Genomic DNA, 14,164 nt, shown 5'->3' with positions numbered 1-14,164 from the left:
AGGAGATGCGTAACTTAGAATAAACCTGAGCGTTAAGTTACTAGTATTAGCCTCAGATAATACCAAAAAGAAGAGCAAAATTCATAAAAAACAAATTAAAACATATAGTATGTATTAGTAGTCGCGACAATGGCGTAAACTCCCATAGGGAGACTAAGAAAGTAATTGTCCTCTGAAATCTTTGAATTCGTATTTTCGACATGAATATGGAATTACCTCAATGTCCAGAGAAACTTGGCGTAGAAAAACTAATTACTATAAAGGGAATAGGTCGTGGGCGCCTACATGCGGAGGTTAGAGCTAGAGTTATTGTTCGCCCTGATTAGCTGGTCACACTGGAGCAGTAAGGGGTACGTAGTGCGGGAAAATTAAGGCAAAATAATTTCGCGAGAGAAAAATATTTTATCAAAAGAAAGAACCACGGGGACTAAAATAGACTAACAAAAACCTAGAGATAGAGAATGTTTATCAGTAGACATGAAAACTTTTATTTTTATGCTCGAACTGTTTTGTTACAAAAAATGGAAAAGAAATGCAACACAGGAAAATATCAGTAAAATCAAAGTTAAAATCTTTTAAAAAAGTGAGAACGGCTAAACGGAGATGAAGCCCAAAAGTAAGTTCAGTAACGAACACAAAGGCTCCGTGCGGTGTAATGTTGCGAAAGAAGTTTCGCAAATGAAATATTTCAAACTAATAGGGCGAGTTAAACGATAAAGTTTAACATTGCGAAGTTGAAGTAAATCATTACTGTCAAATATTGCTTCATAATTTGAGTTTCAGGAGTTCATGGCCGCCTAAATAGAACGTTTTATTTAGGATTGACCATATTACCAGATGGCCTTAAGTTCCAAATCATAACTATTGCTCACAATTAAAAAATATCATGGCAATAAAAGATCGCTCAGGTGTGAAACTGGAGGTGTCAAAATAAATTTTTTAAAATTAACGACAATATCAACTTGTATAAGGAGTCTACTTTTATGCGAGACTTGGTTGTGAGGCATAGAATAATTATGAAAATAAAATGGATAGGCAGAGTAACAAATGAAGAGGTACTTCCAAGATTGTGTGAAGAAAGGGGCCTTTCAGGAAAAAGAGGAAATTACTTGACTTAATTATATTGATTATCTTGACTCATCCTGAGACAAGATAGCACAAAAACACGAGGGTGAGTGCTCTTAATGGTGAAGTACTTCATATGTTTATGCATAAACACACACTATTATATATATATATATATATATATATATATATATATATATATATATATATATATATAATCTCACACCTACTCCCCTCTATAGAACAAAACAGTTGTAAATTTCTACATACTCATATATATTAAATGTGGTGTCAAAACCACTTGGTGTAATTATAATGCGTGACATTTTTCATGAATTTTAAATAGCCCATCATGATTACAAAAACAGTGTTATGATCGTAGGAACTACAGTCCAAGTGACAGAAAGAAATTGTCGTGAGCCATAGGCTACCGACCTCTGTCTCCTAATATGTTGTTTTTATGGGTGGGTTTTACCAAGGAGATCAAGGCTTCGTTCTGTTAGCGCTTTGATCGGAATGCTGATCACTACTTGTGAAAAAAAACACGGCACATTTTGGTACTTAGGATTTGAAAAAAAACACAATTCCAAGGGTTAGAAGAGGTACCAAGCTCACGTGCAGCAAAGGGTTTCATTAGATAATGATTCCTCATGGACCTTTTTTTTGGGAGTACGACATGGACTCTTTCAGAATTTACCTACGTCACCGTTACATAAAGGGCGAAAATAAAAAAAAGAAAGGAAAGGGCAAATGCCATTATATTAAACCCTATGGAATCCCTTCCTAGGTAGCCTAACCTAAAACTCCCGCTGCCTCCCGACGAAATCGTAATACACACACACACACACACACACACACACACACACAAGATCCACCCCTTCCACTGTATCGCCCACTGACGTCATAAAATCAAATCCCAGGCCACTCTCTTCACCCTACCCTTTCCCTCCAACCTCGCCCTCTCTCAACCCAACGAGTGAGGCGGAGGGTGGTGAGGGAGGAAGGGGTTACTTGCCTCGCGCGCCCACCACCACCCTGGCGCTGCCTACCTCTCCCCCTCTAACCCCCCCCCACCTTACGCCCTCCACCCAGCCAAAAGACCCCTTTTCCGACTTCACATGACGTCATTCGGAAATTCTGGAGCGTTCTCCACGCTCCACCCCTCCTCTCCCTCACCCACCCTCCACTACTTCCCCTCCTCGATCCTCCTGACCCCACCCACGTCACCCGTCGCGCCATTCCCGCAGAAACATCCCTAGGCCGCCACTTCTATGCCGTCAGAATCCTTACCCCTGCCGTCATAAGCCTAAACCCTTCAACCCCTTCCCCATCCATCCATTCCCTTCTGCCGAGCCGAACCCATTTTCTTCTCCTCTTTTCTTCTCCTTCAACACCCTTCACCATTCCCTCCCTGCCCCTCTCCTCGCACCACCTTGCGTACGTCTTTCGACCCCCTCCCGTCTCCCCCTGCTCTCCTTTCTCCTCCCCCACAAACAGCACTCCCCCCCCCTCACCTCGCTCGACCCTACAACTCCCACCTTCTCTCCTCCGACGTCATACAACCCTCTCCTCCCACACAAAACAACCCTCTCCCTTTTTCCCCTGACCCTCCGCACGCTCCGGTCCGCGGATTCATTCCCCCTTTGTTCTCCCCATCGCCCATTCCGCCGCCCCTCCCTCCCATCTCTCTCTCCCGTGAGCCTCGCCACTCGCACAGCCCATTGTGGGCGGGCTGCGGGGGTGGATGGGAGGAAGTGGGAAGAAGGGGGGGGGAAATGGGTGAGTGGCGTGGTAGGGATTGCGATCCGTTGGGCGTCCGTGGGGGGAAGGACTCTGAAAGGTCTTTATTTTCCGGTGGCAGGGGGTTCCGGTGGGAGTTATTGAGGGAGGGGGTGGGGGTTTGGAGTGTGAATTCTTAACCTCCCCCGAGACACCGTCGTGCACCAAGACGAACACGTGACGTTCCTGCTTCCCTCTCTAACTCTCGTGACGTCGGAGGGTGGGTGGAGAGGATGTAGGGGTTTGGAGGACGGCGGTACGAATCCCTGTCTCTCCGCAATCAGACGACTCTATAGGAGTGCGAAGGTGCGAGTGGGATCACGGCGTGCACGACTTGTAGCCTGCGTGATTGCGTGACGGTTCACTCAGTTGAGCAATCAGTCTACTGAGACACAGGGTTTACGCAGGGCACTCTAGATCATAGGGACTGGGGCGCTTTCTATAACAGCCGGTCGGACTTGATATGCGACGGGAGGGTCAAATTTTCCACTTCCCAAGGTTATAAGTATGCGAATAATATTTCGCCATAATTCCAAAAGGAGCGTCGTCTAACGTTGGAGTTGATGGACCTTGTTCGCTAATGCGAAGGTTGGCGAACTCTAACCATGAAACCTATATAATTCGATGTCTATGCCTGTCCAGTATTAGTATGACTAAAGAGCGAGTTGACAGGCGAATTTAAAACTCTTTTGAATTTAAATTAAAAGGCCAAAGACAACAGTCGTCAATGAGAATGTCGGCTTAATACGACAATTGTCACTTTCTTTTCTTTTGTGGCTCTTAGAGGATTGCCTACACTAACACCTATCTACTGTTTTTGAGGGTTTCGACATTTCCTTTTATTCTTGCTTAATAAACTAGAAAAACTTTTAGTGATTTCAAATTCTATTTTTTTTGTTTGCTTACCCAAACTAATAATGGTTGATGGTTCCTTCATTCACGAATTTGACACGTCATTCATTTCATCACGTGAAATAATAGAAATTATTTATAACTACCGGCCCTTGATGCAAGGTACACGACCGTACACGAAAGAGAACTTTTCACGTGCTGTGCATTCCCGGGGTGGATGCACCCCCTGCCAAACACCATCCAGTGGATTGACAGGATACCATGTGGATGTACATGTAAATGTCAGTGACGGGAAAGTTTTTGGCTTACTGGCCCCAAAAGCGGGTGAAATCAATACTTCTAAAGTAGGGGACGCTAGTTATTTATCCAATGCCGCCTGAGGCTTTCCATAAAGTTACGAGACCTAGAAAATCAAGGAGCTTGGGTTTTACTAAGTAATTACCCACCCCTTGTGGAGGTTGCATCGATATGTCAAATATATACTACTTTGGTAACATTTTCTAAATTTGTAGTTCCAAGTGCTCTCAATCAAATCAACATGAGAAAACAGAGTCCTAGCATGTTGATTTTCATATATATTAGAATCGAAAATCCAAGATTTTATGAACCATATGGCAGTGGAGAACTCACACCTGAAGAATTATGGATTAATGGTACAGAAACACATATCGTTCTCACGACAAACTGATAGCGTGCGCGTTATTATATGTTATAAAAATGTTAACATAAGAGTACCTACTTACTTTGGTTCAAATAATATTAATTAATTTACTGGAAAAAACAGCCAACATTGCATTGTTTAAATAATGGACGACCTAGAAAAAGTCCAAAATAAGTTTTAGAGAACGTTTAATAAATAAATAAGAATTTTAGAGCGCATAAAACTGTATAGCAATATCATACCTTTTTACGAAATAGCAAAAATGGACGTTTCACTAATTTCATCGGTCGTCATTAAAATAAAAAATAAGGTGACATATTGACTCGAACTGTCACGATTGAATCTTCTTAAGGCATCAAAACGTTAAATTATCCGGCATCGAACATGGTCATTGGATCATAAGTAAACGAGAAGTAATTACTTCTAGGTGAACTTTATCACAATTTAATTAGCATTAATACTTAAGTTGACTAAAACATTTTGGAAGTTTATCCCAGAAATAATTATGATTTCCTTTGAAAACGTTATGGCGATTTATTCTCAGCGATATATTCAATAAGAGAAGCACTGCAGTCCACTAATTATTACTACACATTCTTGATTAGTTTACCGCTCTAAAAAAAACCGTTTTAAGTATCAAAAAGAGATTTTCTCAAACATGGTTCATATCTCGTACAATACGTGACTTCGGGAAGAATTAGCAGGGTCCAAAAATGATTTGTATCCCTAACCGTCCGGCGTAGATTTTTTGACGGTTTGGGAAAATATGATGGACACTTTAATATTTCGGATGCGACAACTTAACAGAACATCGTATAAAAACTGAAATAAATATCGATGATCGATAAGAGAAAGGTTGAGTAAATACCTCCATACGAGTAAAAATGCAATAAAATACGTAATTCACATTTTGACGGGTACTCATATCTTTCCGTTTGATCATAAAAATGTTTAATGTCGACCGTTAATATGGGGCTCCATATACACCTCAAAATGGTTTGTAGCGCTTCTGACAATGTTTCCTGTCGGCAGCATACGAGCTAATAGTCACGGTGAAAGCGACAGTTGTAGCTATATTCACGTATCACACCACATTTTCCAAACCTTTATTTGTCTTCAGATTTTGTTTAATGGCCAGAATTACTACCCAACCAAATGGTTATTTCATGACGATATCACGGGGATTTATCCTCCAGTCTCACTAAGGATATCAGGATCAGCTTCAAGTAGCGTAGTTCTCCAACTACTGAGGTCTTTTCGCAGCGGAAATTCAAACCTAAAGAAATATTTTGTGCAAACACATTTAATATCAGAGACTGGATTTGACATCTCAAACTTCGAGGCCGGCCAAGAGGATTATATCCAACGGACTCATCGGGCTGTTTGGTTACAGATATTTGCTTAGGCGACTTGAATTACTATCAGAGAATGTTATCACCAAGTAAAATTCTTAAAGATTTAAAAGGGACTAAAGGTGAGATAAAATTAATTATATCCCTTGACGCTAAATATATATTCCAGGACGAGGTACCGCAAACAATTTGAAGCTTTCGATATCACAAATATCGTTGGAAATTCTTAATCCCATTAAATAAAGATAATAATTCTACGCATATGGCAAAAATTCTTTCCAGAAGAAAATAAGTCCCCATTAATCTGGCGACAAACATCACTAAATGGGCAACACGGTCTCAAACCCACCGACGTCAAAAAGACTATTTATAGTTGTATGGAAAGCCAGACTACGAAGCCTCCCTTTCTTGCTACAACACGTGTCACGGCTTCAAGCCCACTCGAAAAACCTCGCCCTCCCTTCATCTATTTCTCCCGATATTATTCACTCACTTTGTGCTGATCCTCTCCCGAAGCCCAAAAGGTATAAATTTTTTCACTATTAAGTACATATTTCCATCATTACTTTACGAAAAAGAAAATATTCTATTCCCTTGATCTTTAGACGCGGCATTGTAGCAAATGGTAAAAAACGTACATTTGACTAAAATAAGTTTTGATTGCATTTAAAAAATGGGGAACAGTAGGCGGTTTGAAGTATTTCACCTTTTGTCTTCAGAATCGTCGATAGCGGGACGTCCCATAAAATCCCAAGTGAAAGGAATCTCTTCTATCTTTGTCTTTGGTCAACATAATCCAGGAGACTGTATAAGCAATACATATTAGATATATATATATATATATATATATATATATATATATATATATATGTATATATATATATATATGTATATATTTATTTATAATTCATTCACATGGAAATAAATAGAAGGAAAAGGGGTAGGAACACAGAAACAGACGAACGCAGGAAATATTTTTACACTTGTGATCAGCTCGATTCTGCCTTTCCCACCTCTCCGGTGTTCGTCTTTTATAAGTGTTTCTATCCCTTTTCTTTGTATCTATTTCCAGGTGAAGGAATATTTGTTCGCCATATGACGGGTTTTAGTGTTTGAATATATATATATATATATATTATATATATATATAGTATATTCAAACACACACACATTTCCCCAATCAGGCACTCTCAAATGGTCAATACCCACTGATTATTCCTCCTCTATGACTCATACTACAAAATAGCTACGACCTACTTCATTCACTTTTTGGTATTTTTAAAAGGGGGTATCTAAGCTAGCTAGCTAAATACAGAAGTAACACATTTTCAATTAGGATTTCAAATGTTTCCAAATATTCACGACAAGGATATTTGACCACAGACTTTGACTTCAGCTAACACGTAATTCCGAAAAAAATGACTCGGGAACTTTCTTCACTGGCATAATATTCATTTAATACTGTAAAACAATCTAGTTTTTGAAAGGGGTGCCGTGATCCAGTGGGTTGAGCGCTGAGCTACTCACTGAAGGGCCGCGGGTTTGATTCCGAGTGATGCCTCTGGGTACCCTCGGCTTCACCCGAGCTGCGTGTATTTTTTTAGTAGCAAATTTCGGGAGGCAAAAGGAAAGGAATTGGCCTCCTTATCCAGATGTATGAATGCCACACACCGTGAAGGACTTAATACTAGGTCAGCTCTACCCTCACCTAACAACCAATTTTCGGGTTGAATGCTGCAGTTGACTCATTTTAAACCCGAAAAATATACCATTTTTACTTATATTTTCCTCGGGAACTGATTACCTTCATTTAATCTTCCAAGGATAATTATTATAATCGAAGAGTGATAAACTAGTGCTGGTAAAACTTTCGCTATCTATAGTTGGTTTCTGGTTGTTGACATGAACATAATACTTTTAGCTTCCTTCTCTAGTTATATAAAAGAGGGAAAATTAAATGCTGCCAAGGAATAAAATTAATGCTAATTAAAGATTTACATAAAAAATGTTTTCTTTAAAGGATATTCCGATGATAGCATCAAATTAATCTTAAATTCAGCAGATTCCCAATTCAGCATTCGCATATGTACAAGTTAATTAAAAACAAGAGGTGCGACTCTTTTGAGTTTCTAAGATGTGAATACAATTAAAACTTCAAAGATAGCACAGGAATCATACCAGACTGCGAACGACTATTTAGGATCAGGAAAGACAATTCCACTATTTGTACGAGTATCTTTGAGATTTGAAAATTTTGGATATTTTACAGAGAGGTTGCAAAGAAACAATCACAGGGGGAAAAGGGGCAACCCAAGGGAGGATAGAACGCTGAAGTCAGCCTGAAGATTGCTGAGTTGGCGATTGTACGACAACCTCTTCTCCTTTCAAATAGGACTTCCACCACCAGTCCTCCCATCCACTCACTTCTCGCCCCCTCGGCTCTCAACGCTCTATGTATCCTCCACGCCTGGTGGAGAATGGCGAGCTGATTTCCTCCAACCGCCACCCTTCCTTCGCTTCCCCTTCCCTAAGGGTCGATGCTTGCTTGGCAGAGACTTTCACACGGGACGGAAACGCGCAGGACCAACGGAGAAACTAAATTGTGTAAGGTATGTCCAAAGGTAATCCCTAGCCTTTGACCCAGACCGTGTCATATACATGGCGGTGTTCATCGCGATAATTGCATTGAGATGTCGATCTTCTGAGAAATGTGATACATCGTACGTTGACTTTCTAAAACTTCCAGTATCAGCTTTCGAGATAAAATACTATTAAGCTGATGATGATGCGATATATATGCCAAGTTTTACAGAAATTATGAATATAATGATGCGCTGTTATTGTGCATGAAATCGTCAAATTTAAATCGAAAAATCGATATTTGGTAATTTTGACGATAAAAGACTCACACCTCACAGCCCTAAACTTTGATGCTTCGCTTGGACCCCGGAATATATATATATATATATATATATATATATATATATATATATATATATATATATAATGGGCTGACACAATAAACACGAATAGAATAAAATAGCAACATTTAAAAGGACACTCACACGGTAAATTGTTCGAGCTTTCGGCCCTATCAGAGGCCTTCTTCAAGTGAGACTCTACCCTGTGAGTGTCCTTTTAAATGTTGCTATTCTATTCTATTTGTGTTATATTGTGTCAGCCCATTATTGTGCCGCTCGTGTGAGTTTTTCCACTTGTAATTCCTTCAGTAATTTTTCTCACATGACGTTTACTATGGAGTTCCGGGCTAGGGGAAGATGGCGAATGTCCCATTCAGTCCAGGTAAAACTAATAATAAATCCAAATCTCAATTTATTTCGTCCATCTTCCCGAGGCTGGACGTCTTACGGTTTGGGTAACTCAGCCATGTAATACCTGGCCTATGGCTGTCTGATTGAAAGTATTAAGAACCACAACCTTCCTACTGGACTTTCTGTCTAAAATTACACGCCTTAAACTACAACACAGATACTTAAACGGCATATTATGAATCTTACTCAGGTTATCAGATTATAAGCAATACTTCGAGCAGGAAAAAATTTCAATAAACTTTAAGCTACAACTAAGATTAACAAATTACATTGAAAATCCGCGGGCGGCGATAAGGGGATGCAGGATTGAAATTCAAGATTGGGAGTTGCGTGGGACTCGGTGCTATCTCTTGTGAGCACTGATGTGTGAACGAAATTTGATGTGTCACCTTCTCGGATTAACGGTGACTCCGTTTAAATGGCGAAAACGAAAATTAAAAAATAACCATGCTCACTTTGACGGGGAAGCGGAAGCAGGGGTGTTGGCCCACCATTTATCCAGGACGGAATGCCACCTCACATCTCAGATGTTTAGCGGTGTGGTCCACTATACAGGGGTCGAGCCTCTTCGACCCAGGTTCATCGGACTCAAAATCGGCTGGTGCTCGCTCACAAGAGTGAACACGGGCTTAGACAAAATGGGTACCTGAGAATAATTGCTATGCAAAATAAAGCACTATGCAGAAAACAGCAAACTCCGAGAAGCACTTAGTTCTGAATTCACGTAGAGGCAGACACGAAACGAAACCCGGGACAGGTACGAAAATTCTTCAATTTCACTTGCGAGACCTAAAAAATAGTGCTTTTATTTTTAAAATTCAAAAATACAAAATTCATCATTGATTTAAAAAAATGAACATTCGTATTCCAATTTGGAAAAAGTTGACTTATAATTTTACGAAGTTTTTGGTATCATAACACTTTCTTCTGGGACCATGCATGTTCCTCGAACGGAGTTGAACATGATTTTAACATGTTTCCACTTTCTAATTAAACATTTTCCGATACTAAAGTAATCCCTTTTTCTCATCTACGTGTTCGCAACATGACAGACTAAATGTAAGCATCGTTTCATCACGATCACTCTTCACTGCAATCGGTAAAATCAGTTGGTAATGAAGCAACTCTTTTACATTTGAATTGCATATCACCAAGAGATATTATAATTGTCTTTGTAGGGATTAGAATTCTCAGGCAAACAACAGAGACCTTATGTTTCTTCATCTCTTTTTTCACAATTCAGTCTACATCTTAAAAGTTGTTGGATTGTACCCCTATTTCCATAATTTTTAGTGGGAAATAAATTTTACTTCACAACAGGCGATATCTATGGGTCTTCGAGAAAATGTACATCAGCCTACAAAACGCTTGAGTATATGAGATGGAGTACATCGTCAAACACGTCAGTGTTTAATGATTGACTCCATTTTTGAAGAGTCTGTGTTAAGATCTTTCAAAACTTAAAAAAAAATCTTTCCTTCACACTACAAACATTAAGTATTTTATAAGTTAAGCAAAGACCACCGCACCAAGCATACTGGATCAGAAGATGTGCATATGGTTGAGTTAAAATGTATAAAAACGGGTTGATTGCATTGCATTTAAAATACAGCTCAGGATCAAAAGAATTCATCATTACAAATACTCGTATATACTATCTATTGCGTGATACTATATAGTATCACGCAATGAGATATAGGTTAATGAGACAATAAACCTCAAACTGATTAACTACAATTTTGCTCTGGTAACAAGTTATCATTCATTTCAAAAGTATTTTGTAATGAACGATAACTCCATGGACGGTAATCAAAAGAAATAGGTTCTATTCCTGTACTCTAAAGCAAGGATGATGGGATTGGTGCAGTGGTTAGTGTGCTGGCTTCTCACCTAGAGGGTCAGGGTTCAAATTCAGGATGTGGAGGTAAAATTTATTAGTGTTATCCTGATTGGTACCATACAGAGAGCACTTCAAGGTCGTCCGTCGGAAGGGGCGTTAAACTGTGGACCCCTTGGCGCCTATAGGTAATAGTAGACTAATACCGACTTCAGGTTACTCTCCACCTTCCCCAAATCCCTTGAAAAACTAACCTCGATCGAAGTACCCCCAACCTATCCCTCATATCACAAAGGACCACATCTGTCAGTCGCCTCCTCTAATAACTACTACCACTCGAAAACGGGTTATTACAAAACTATATTATTACAGTTTAATAATGGATTCTACGTAACTGTGTTTCAATGTTTTTATTTAAATATTTTAAAAGAATGAAAAATTTAATAGAAATAAAATGCTCTAACTATCTTTCCTTTAATGATTTCATTGTAAATATGACTGAGGGGTACAAAAAATATTTATGTCGAAATAAGCCTAATTCTCCCACTTATTTTTCCTTGAGGAAAACTTTAACCGTTAACGAACAAACCTCGGTTTTACCTTTGACGTGTTCCAGAACTTCTGGAGGAACTACTGCACGAAAAACTTCAGTCATCATTTAAGTATTATCCAATTTGCCAGTGGCTACTGTTCACCAGGGATAGGCGAGAGCGCATCAACCTGTACTCATTTACTTAGAGAAGTTTCATTGCAGAGCTAACTTTGAAAAGATTATTCACTACCTGCCTCCACCACAAGGTCTCCCCCGCGTCCGTTAATTTGTGCCGAAATTTGAGAAATGGGATAATGGAAAACATCTTCGCCGAACTTACATAAAGTTAAACAGGTTTACAGCCTATTTCCTAAATAATTTACATAATTATATTTTAAGCGTTTGGGAAATTTGCATGCTAATTTTGGCAACTTGATATTAAATGCGCCCTTTCACAAAATAAGAAGGGGCAGTATCCTACCATACAGCTACTGACCGAGAGGTCTTGGGTTCAATTCTCTTGTCCATCTTTTATAAAAACTTGTATTAAATTCAAGTGGCGCAGTTTTCTGGGCACTAGACCATTTCGAGAAAGCGCTAGGAAAAAAAAGTTGCCCCTTCTACCGTGTTGATGAGTGAATTTTACTCGCCGTAAGACTTACTTAGTTTTAGGATGGTATCAACCCTCACGTATAAAAACAAACTTTCGGGTTGATTGATATACTGCTAATGACCTTTTGCTTACTAGCGGTAAAAGAAAGGTCCGAAAAACTGAGAAAAATGTGTCTCACAGGTTATTGATCTCAATCCAAAATGGACGTCGGCGAATCCTATATTTGAATTTTCAAAATAAAAAATGAGCACCCGTTTGAAGAATGTCAATTGAAATAAAATATAATTGAAATGGAATCGTTCATCTGTATGCTCGTTTGTTAAAAATACCAGTCTGGAGTCATCCTATACAACGGTACTCGAGTCTTTGAAACTTGTGACACTCGATGAGTAATGATATTTACTTTCACAACCCGATTTACACTTTCATCTAGTCCCTGCAAACGATGAAATTTGGGTCTAATTTGCAAATATTTTTAAGATAAAAACAGCGCAGCTAATACACTCGGCGGAGATTTTCAAGTTCGGGGAACTAGTTTTACTCTGAAAAACAAGAAAACGAAATAGTTGTACCAAATATCTCTTCCAAACAGTTTGCATTCCCAACGAAGCTAATAACTTATATTAGAAGACAGGAAATATCAACATTTAATCCTATCAACAAAGTGACCATCGCCGGGGGAAAATAGGTAGAGGGTCCGATATGGGGAGGGGTGGGTGCAGCGACACTATCCGTGGCCATGCCGCTATTTAGACGTTTAAAAGATGAAATGTCCGATTATTGATGAAAGATCCGAAAGCCTTTAATTGGCTTTTGGATTACCACTCCTACGCGTATTCCGATATTTCGGTCAACTCGGAGACCATCGACGTGGTCACTTGATCTCGTTCTATGCCTCAACCCGTGTTCCAAGGTGACGAACTACTAGTATCACTAAAGAAATCAGGCTTCAATCTGTGATATCGTTGCGAATAATATAAAAAAAACACTTCCCGGTAATTTCCCTCCTTTTATATCACCGTTCGGAGAGGTTTACAATGCTTACTTTCATCGTCAATAAATAAAAAAAGAGTGCCATGCATGTGACTCACAATACCTTTTCACCTCCCCCTTTCCATTTTCCAATCGCTTTACCCAACACCGCCTAATTACTCCTCCTTTATTCTTTTTAATACGAGGGGCGATAGGCATTCTTCCCCATTCCCTTGCTTTCCTCATCCTCTCCCCCAACCCCTTTCCCCACTCACATCGGCTTTAAGGTCCAGCGGTAGGCAGCGGCGAGACTGAAAAAAATGAACTATAGAAAGACTAGCAATGAACAATGAACACAAAAAAGAGGACGCACGCATTGCTTGAAGTTTCAAAACACGAGTACCATGTAATCTGCTGAAGAAGACGGTAGGTTCTGTCAAAACGTCAAGCAATGTGAGAATGTCTCTATTTTAATATAATGTGCATATACTATATATAACAAACTTGGATAGCCACAAACAATATACGAACACATAAAAAGATCACTCACACGTTATTTCTTGATCATTTCGACAGAATTCAGCTCCGTCTTCATCGGAAGAGATAGGAGTCATATGAATGCCATTACTTCTATCTATTCCGATGAAGATGGAGTTGAATTCCGTCGAAATGATCAAGAAATAACGTGTGCGTGATCTTTTTATGTGCTCGTATATTGTTTGTTGCTGTCCAAGTTTGTTATTCAACACTTCCGTGTTTCTTCGACGAAATCATATATATATATATATAAATGTATATATATATATATATATATATATATATATATATAAACCATAAACACAGTAATCAACCCGAAGGTCGGTTTGGTAGGTGACGGTAGAGTTCACGCAGTTCTAAGCCTGACGGCGTGCGAAATTCACACATCAAGGGGGGCAGTTCCTTCCACCCATGGATGGGCACCTAGCCGATCAAAATAACGATTCTACATCTACATCTACTTAATACCCCGCAAGCCGCCGCAAGGGTGTGTGGCGGGGGGTGCTAGGACACCACCCGTAATTTAGAAAAGAAAAAGAATAAAAAACCGCATGCAATAACGACAAAATCATATATAAAAAAAAACATGCATGAACACTTACACTCCACACACATGCAAACACTCAAACTAC

General features: G+C 39.4%; 1 protein-coding gene across 1 annotated transcript in view; it reads right to left on the bottom strand.

Moving 5' to 3' along the window:
* The window catches only part of Sik2 (Salt-inducible kinase 2), a 171,225-nt gene that overhangs the window by 45,531 nt on the left and 111,530 nt on the right, over nucleotides 1-14,164 (bottom strand). The window lies entirely within an intron of this gene.

The sequence above is a fragment of the Hetaerina americana genome, unplaced genomic scaffold (genome assembly GCF_022747635.1).
Source record: "Hetaerina americana unplaced genomic scaffold, ioHetAmer1.1.p SCAF_2, whole genome shotgun sequence".
Classification (NCBI taxonomy): domain Eukaryota; kingdom Metazoa; phylum Arthropoda; class Insecta; order Odonata; family Calopterygidae; genus Hetaerina; species Hetaerina americana.
This window is presented reverse-complemented; position numbering and strand designations above follow the sequence as displayed.